Genomic DNA, 8,563 nt, shown 5'->3' with positions numbered 1-8,563 from the left:
ACACACACACACACATATATATATATATATGGAGAATACTGGTAATATATATATTACCAGTACTCTCCATAAGGAAAATGCGCCTGCATTTGCATTGCTGTCTATGTGTGTGGTGTCGTGTGCCGGTTTCACAAAAGACAGGTCTGCCATCATGCTGTACTTGATGTGATGTTTTAGTGCATGCTGCTGTGTTCACTCTCGCTCCCCACACCCGGCCAAATACATATGTCTGCTTTTCTAAGTGCTGTTTTTTGATGTTCTTCTGTGGTTTGGGAACTTTCATTGTTTCAGAAATATCTACATGTGTTTAGCCAAGGGTTTTGTTGTTACAGCCATTCTGGAACATTGTAGAAATTGAGTATTTTCTTGAAACCCCATTATCTATTCTGATTCAGTGATAGCAGTTCATACACAGTTTGGCACACAGTGTGTGTGTGTGGGGGGGGGTGTCTGTCCTATATCTAGGGAAACCATTTGTACATGTGCCAAATATCCCCCATCAATAAGACGGGAACTGCTTGGATGAAGTTCAGTTTGTACATTCGAGCCCCACAGATCTCTGAATCTGCCTCCAGAAACAAAACTACTATGTCAAAATATTATTGGGGAGTGGAATGCCAAAGCATTATCTTGTGGGCAATGGACCAGGCAAGAAACAATAAATGAGTATCTTCCTCCTCGCTCAATGTGGTCATGTGCCATGAGAGAGCAAGAAGTAACTTGAAATCAAAAATGCATCTCAATATGAATGGCTAAATATAGCCCTAGTGACCCCACATTCCGGCATTTTGCATAATAAGGCTTAAGCCGCAGGTGATTCCAGTGCCAAGGTCAGGAATCCTGGACAGCTTTTTGCAGTTATTATGCAAAACTTTTTAATACAAGATATTGATATTTTTCCAGTTTATCTCATTGATACGTTTGGGAGAAATGTTGGGAGTAATTGATACGTTTGGGAGAAATACCTATAATAATTACTTTCTTCTAAAATCTGTTATTATGTTGTCTGTCTGAAATGTGACTGTAAGAGAGCCTATACAGCTGTGCAAAAACTGCACATGTAAATTAGCTTATTTATTTCAAATCACTGTTCTTAGATTGTTTACACATGTAATTGTACACTAAGGTTGCACTTGTATCTGGTTTGTGTTTTGGGAATGATTAGGAAGTGGTTTGAAACAAGTCTAGTATTGGCTAAGATCAAGCTTTGGCTAAGACCGTGTAGTTTCTTTTCTTATCAGTCTAATAGGGCGGCATGTCCCCCACTGGCTGGTGGTCAGATCTCACCTAAGATCTTGTTGTATTCGCTGCTGTCATGCTGAGAAGAGGTGATACGAACATTCTCTAACAAGTTACCTGTTCTTACCAGTTCAATAGGGTGGCATGCCCCCCATTGACTAGTGGCCAGGTCTCACCTACAATCTTCTTATGTTCACTACTACTACTACTCTCCTGTGCTGAGATGAAGCAATACACTCTCTTACTTACCTATGTATCCAGGGTCTATGTATATTTTTCATACTTCTAGAATTCTGTATGGCCAGGTATCTGAAAAATCAGTGCGAGTTATTGCTGACATAATATAGTGATAAGATTCAAACTCTGCCATTTTATTAAAAGTTGCACCATATGGTCTTAAGGGTAGCTAATGATTTTTAATGCTACATGTTAAAATGGTTTGCATGACTTTAGAGTTCTCATGAGGAAGAGCTGGAGAAGATCAAACACAGACTGCGTTTCAGAAATGTGGATGTTTTGGAATAGACATTAGTGACATTACTAAAAAAAGAAAGCGCTGTGTCCTGAAACACACAATGAAGTCCAGTTTTCTCTTTGGAACATCGAAATACCAAAAAGTTGCTCCAAATTCTGATGCACTTTTGTTCTGCTTGCACAATAAAATAAAATATTAATGCCTACTTGTGTGTTGCTTATCTTTATCACTCAAGGTAAAATTGAACTGTTGAAACCAATATTTCAAGAGAATTGAGAGGAGTGGCTGCCTGTTTATTTTGTTCTTTTTGGTCCACTTGAATAGAAAGATGCGCTCTGCATTTAGAAAAACAACAATTCCAGTCTTACTAATACCACCCCTTCAGAGAGACAAGCAGTTGTTGCGATGTTACAGTGATGCCATAACATAGGAGGCAAAGCATTCCCCACCCAGCAGTTCTTTTCATCACATCAAGATAACCCCTTGATGCAATCAATCTGGCTATCTGGAAGCATGCCACAATAAGATTGAGACTAGACTAGACTAGACTACTGTAATGCTCTCTACATAGGACTCCCCATGAAGTCAACTAAGAGACTAGTTAATGCAGAATGTTGCAGCATAGCTGTTATCAGAAGACAGATGGAGCATGCGTATTACCCCCATTTTGCAGTCACTCCATTGGCTGTGGGACCACTTCTCTCCCTATGTTTTTGCCACAACAGCTTTGCCCATCAGAGCAAGGCCTTCTGCAGGTGCCAACCTGCAAATAGGCAAAATCTAGAACTGCCCATACACATGCATTCTCTGTTATGGCCTCCACATTATGGATGAGGTTAGGAAAGCTCTCACTCCTGGCTTTGTGCAAACTATACAAAACTAAATTATTCGATGGGGCTTTTTATGACAGTTGTATGACAGGTAATGACAGTTGTAATGAAATAGTTCAGAAAGCGACTAAAGTGTTAGAGATTGTGGTCTATGCTACTGTGTATAGTTCATGCTGCCTGTTGCTGTAAGTAGGACCCTACTAAGTAATTTTTGCATAGTTTAACCCATTTTAATACTTAAGCTTGCTTTAGTTCCATTTTCAGATTTCTGGTTGGTTCCAGTTTACTACAGTCCAAATCCTACTGCATTGTTTATTGATTTTGGTTGATTGTATTGACTTGTTCTGTGTAATCCGCCTTGAGTCCCAGTGAGAAGGGCAGACTACAAATAATGTGCATAAATTTATGCTATGAACTAGCCCCATCCCATTTCACACCGTAGGATCTGGGATATCGCTAGCAGTGTCGATCCTATGCAGAGTTACGCAACTATAAACCAATTGTAATGAACAGAGTTAATTAGCATAGGATTGTACTATAAATGGTTTGTACTATAACTGTGCTAACCATTTGTAACAGTGCTGTGATAGTACAGTCTCCCCAAACTGAACATATCACTCCCTTTTTGCAGTCACTCCATTGGCTTCTCGTTTGTTACTGGGCTCAATTCAAGGTCATGATGACTGTCCCATTCAAAGCCCTTCATGGCCTTGGACCATCATATCTGTGCAGCCATCTGTTTCTTTATGTTCCACCATGGCAGCTTCGCTCATCTGAAAAGCGCCTTCTGCAGATATCACCCAGGAGTTGGACAAAATCAGCAGCTGCCCACATTCCTTATGGAATGGCCTGCCTGAGGAGGTCAGGAAACCTCCCACTCTCCTGGTTTCCCACAAACTATGCAAAACTGATTTATTCAGGAGTGGGCTGTGTCGTAAGAAATAGCTCACAAAGATGCTTCGGTAGCCTCAATTTTAAAAAAAAAAGAAGATGCTTCGGTAGAGACAGACTGTAGCTACACTATTGGGTATTGTCTGCTGATGCAGATATGCGTGACTAAGGAGTTTCTATCTTGCTTAATATTCTCTGTGCTCGACTTTGTTTTCAAATTTTCTGCTACCATACTCTTGTATCTGTTCACTGAACGTCCTAACCGTTGTTCATTAGTGTACTTGCTCAGTGAATTCCTAGCTCTTGATTATATTGTATTTCACTTGCGCTGTGTAATCCACCTTACAGCTCAGTGAGAGAGGGGGACTATAAATAAATAAAAGTCTAGTAAATGTGTAATGTTCTTGTTGTTTTGATCCTACCTTAGATCTTTAATTCAGCTCCTCCTTAAGATACCTTAAACTTTTACCTCAGGAGGGCCCTTGTCACAACCAACACAAGTACATAAGCGTGATGGTTGCAAAGTATTGATAATTGTATTGGTGTCAAAATAGTTCTTAAGTGTGGTGGTTTCAAAAATAGCTACATCTTCATAAAGTTATATTCACAGACCCAGTCACAAAAACTTATTTTCCACACAGACCTTCACTAACAGAATAAACACTCCTTTCATCTACACAGACATAGAGTCACTCAGGCATTTCCACATGGTTTGCCTGACCAAGATGTAATAACCTCTCTGAGATATACACAGACTGGCCCAGGCATGTACACACAGTTTGCCTTACTTAGGCAAAAGAAATACTTCCTCTGGGATACACTCAAGTAGTTCAGGCTCCACACAATTTGCCTGGCTTAGCAGAATGAATACTTGCCCTCAGTGCTCTGACTAAACCCCCTAGGGTTCAGCTACTATCCAATCATAGCACACTCTCTTCACCCATTCAGCCCCCCCTTTCATCAGAGGTGTGCATTTAAGCCCATCGTGACAAACATTAAAAACCACACATTAACCAGTAGAAATAAAGTACAAAGACATAGTTACATGCAAAGCATTACAGGAGGTGCCAATCAAGATGAGATCAAGAGGTTGCAGGTGGTGGTAGTGTGAGGCAATAGTGAAGCAGAAGTGCATGGGTAAAAGATGTTAAGCCTCATTTAGATTCTGCCAATCTACTATGCTTAGAATTTCACTATTAAGTTTAAAACCACATATCTCAAACATTCCTGTGATCCCCCCCCCCCCCCGACATTAGAATGCCTCCATATAATTCTGCAAAGCATTGGAAACGGTGTGGGTTTTTAAACGTATTGCTGCGTTTTTAGGTCTGTGCAAGAGAGAGGATTGGAATGAGAGCAACATCTGAATATGCTTACATGTGAAAAGTAGAGGGACTGCTCTTTACAGGAATTGTAATATTTTAGAGGGATTCTACAGCACAGGACTATTAAAGAACTAGCTGTCATGAAATTCTTAGTTTACCATTTTAGTTTTTTGAGCTGAAGAATTGTATCCTCTGTGTTTCAAGAGCATTGTAGTTGCTGACATCTCATTGTTTTCTTCCATACCACTCCCTGTAACATCTAAAAGTTCCACTTACTTGGGAAAGATGGATTGTGTAATTACTACTATAAGACTGTCCATTCCTTTAGAAAGTGTGGAAAATTTAAATGTTACCGTGCATAACCTTGAAGTAACACAGAGGTCACACAGCTCCAGGTAATATATAATGGGAAGGCCTTAGTAGCTTTTCTGGTTTGAAGACAATTTGCCTATTTGGAATAAATAGTGCAAAGGTGAACAGAACCTTTGGCCAGTTTCCAGTGGACCACCTAGCGCCTGCTGATTGCTTGCACTCTTGCACAGAATGCTGGGATAGATGGAGCTTGATCTAGGAAGACATTTCTTACATTCCTAAGTAAGTGTGCATTTAGAACTACTTGGCATACATTAGTCATGCCTGAACTGGATATGCACTCCTGCTTTGCATATTTGAAACGAGAACTTGGAGGATTAGAGAAATTCTGGTGTAGAAAAAACAGACCAGGAGTTAACTTTCCCCCTTTTTATAATGTTCAGTGTTATGCACAGTATTGTTGTTAAGGTTTTCTGTATGGTACGGTATGGTATGGTACGATACACGATATGCCCCAGATAACCTTTCTTTAACTTACATCCTTTTGGCTTTAGAGGCAATTGTCTTCGAGCCATGTGAAATGTTTGTGGCCCTCTTGATTTCTTTCCCCTTCAAGTTGAAAGGGTTTTCCGATCAGAAACTTGTAGCCCTTTTTAGGGAAGTTGTTCATCATTAGAAAATAAATCATAATACAAACAAAGTAGCCCTGACCTGGATAGTCCAGGAAAGCCTGATCTTGTCAGATCTCAGAATCTACCAGAAAAAAGCGAAAGCACCGTGACCAACTTACTACGAAGAATAACAACGTATAAATAATGAAACAGTATATCCAGTGACTTAAATAAACAATCAAAACAGCAGGCTTGTAGTACAATTATTTCACACAAATGGCTTGTGGTTGCGCAAAAACTCAGAGGCAATTTCTATAAGTACATCATACAGGTCACATAATATTTGGAACTATCTTATGAAATATAATCCAAAGAGCTTCCTTCAAGTAAACATAGACATCAAGTGACCAGTGCATTCAATAAAATGTGCCAATGCCTCGAGTTGCAAAATAACTGTCTTGACAAGGAAATGTTCCACAGTGGAGGTGTGACTGCAACGGGCGTACCAGTATTGCCTTCCCGTTTCCGTAGTCCTCCTTCCCGCAGTTATCAAAAGAACCACTAATCCCCAAAGAGAACATTTCCCAAATTTCTCCTACTGTCGATCGCAGCTGCTGCTGCTTTGTGTATTGGGCAATTGTTGCTGGGAAACATAGTCTGAGGCTGTTCTGTCTCTGCATCAGTTCTGCACCGTGGAATGTCTTGGTGGGGGAAAGAATGGCATGCTGGTGATTAATGGGCCCTGCCTCATCTATACCCTCTGGCTTGCCCTCTGGTCAGCTCTGTAAAGAGTTATGGGCAGGTTGGTCTTGCAGAACCAACTTCTAATTGCAGGCCTGTGAAGGAAGAACTTCCTTGGCCTCACCCCAGGGCCAGGACCTCTGCAGGATGTGGTTTGGGGCATCCTGCTTCAGGCACAGCTGCATAGCTTATGACCCTGTAGGCCAGATGAAGCCTTCCAGCCGCGTATGGCAGCTTTTCAGGAGCTTGGCAAACCTGCTTTCTGTTTTTTTTTTTTCATCTCTGACTAAAAATAGGATAAAGGTTAACAGGCACTTGGCAGTACCACGTGGGGGTGGATGGGTGCCAGGTTCCCCTGTCCATTTCTAGACTATCAAACAGTCATGCATGGTCTGAACATTGCACCCCGGTGTCCTCAGCAATGTCATTAGAGCTTTGGGTGGGAGGGTATATCTCTCAGACTGTGTCAAACTGCAGCATTTGAGGTAACAACGTTTTGAGGCAGCCCTGCCAAGATGGCACTTTCTTGATCACAGGGCATAATAGACTTAACTTCCAAATGATCTGTTTACCTCACTAAGTTTTTCTCATCGGCTTCAGGTTCACTAGAATCTCTTCAGTAACGTTGCTTGTGTTTTAGGTGAACTCTCACCACGATGTCACTCTCTTACTATTAAGCCGCTTGAAACATTGGTGTGAGCAGATTTTAGATATTTTGAATGAAATACTATTGACCAATGAATAGGACAGAAGGGAAACTAGAATAAAAAGGTGTCATTTATCCTTCCACTTTATCTTCACAACATCCCTCAACTTATAGAGAGAGAAACTGACTGCGCCATGGTTCCCCAGTCAGCTGAGTGCTTGGTAGACTCAGGGCCAAACTACAAGTGACGAATTACACAGGTTGGACACTTGTCAGCTTCCCTCAAGTTTTGGCGGGAAATGTAGGCAGCTTGGCGGAATGTTGGACAAGTGACAGTTGAAAAGTCCATTGGACAGCAGTCGGAGAGCCAAGCTGCGAGACCAGGATGCCTACATTTCCCATCAAAACTTGAGGGAAGCTGACAAGTGTCCAACCTGTGTCATTCATCACTTGTAGCTTGGCCCTCAGTTGTTCCCAGAAGTAGGTAAAAGGTAAAAAGTAGTCCTTTAAAAAAAATCTTTTTATCCTTCAAAATGCTGATAGCAGAGTGGGGGGGACTGGTTTTGAAGAACAAAATCGTAAAGACTGATTAATCACCCTCTCCCTTCTTGCCTGGTCCCGAGCCAAACAGGCTTCTTTGGTCCACATCTTGCATTTTTTTTGGCCCTACACATATCCCATTACAGTCCTACTTTGGTCTCTCTTGAGCCTAATCACTACATTATGGTCTTTCATGGCACAGTTCCTGAAGAACAGGAAGAGGCGCTCCTAAAACTTAAACTTTTACACTTGTATTTAGCAGAAGTGTATGGACTTAACTACAAAAACTGCTCTTTTGTCCCTCTTTCTCTTCATTCTGAATTGTGCTTTCTCTCTTTCCTTCCTTCTCTTGCTTTACCATATGTTTCTCAGTAACTTTTAGGGAAAGCTGTGGCTTAGGGTGGGTGAAATGAAGGCATGTGGGTGTGTGGCTCTTCATACTGTGTATACATACATACAAAAATTACAGGCAATAAATGTTTGCCACTTAAAAGAGCTGAGTTGAGAAAAAGCACATCTCCAGGACCACTTTTGTGATATTCTTTAGGATTTGATCCTTAAAAGCTAGTGCCAGATTAAATCAAAGCTCCTCATCTCTGACCTTGAAAAATAAGGAAAACTGTACTAAGTCTGAGCTGCTAGATAGTTCTCGTTTAGGGATGCCCCCACAAGTTATGGGCTGAGCAGAATAACAAAGCCTTAAATTAAAACTTTATACTAGGAAACATTTTTTTTTCATTTAGGAATATAATCTGAGTGAGTGCCAATATGAATATTCTTATCTTTGTTTTCTTGGCTTTGCTTTCAGTATATCGCTTCCATGGAGAGATAAATGTATTAAATAATCAAAATATATGTGGATTGATCTGGCTATTTTCCCATTGATGAAAAGAGGTTTTTTTCTGTCTCTTCTTCTTGGCAGTTTTGGTACATATCTGTGATAGCTGTTTGTA

Source organism: Eublepharis macularius, chromosome 8, assembly GCF_028583425.1.
Source record: "Eublepharis macularius isolate TG4126 chromosome 8, MPM_Emac_v1.0, whole genome shotgun sequence".
NCBI classification, from domain to species: Eukaryota; Metazoa; Chordata; class Lepidosauria; order Squamata; family Eublepharidae; genus Eublepharis; species Eublepharis macularius.
The sequence above is the reverse complement of the archived record's forward strand: the minus strand, read 5'-3'. Positions refer to the sequence as shown.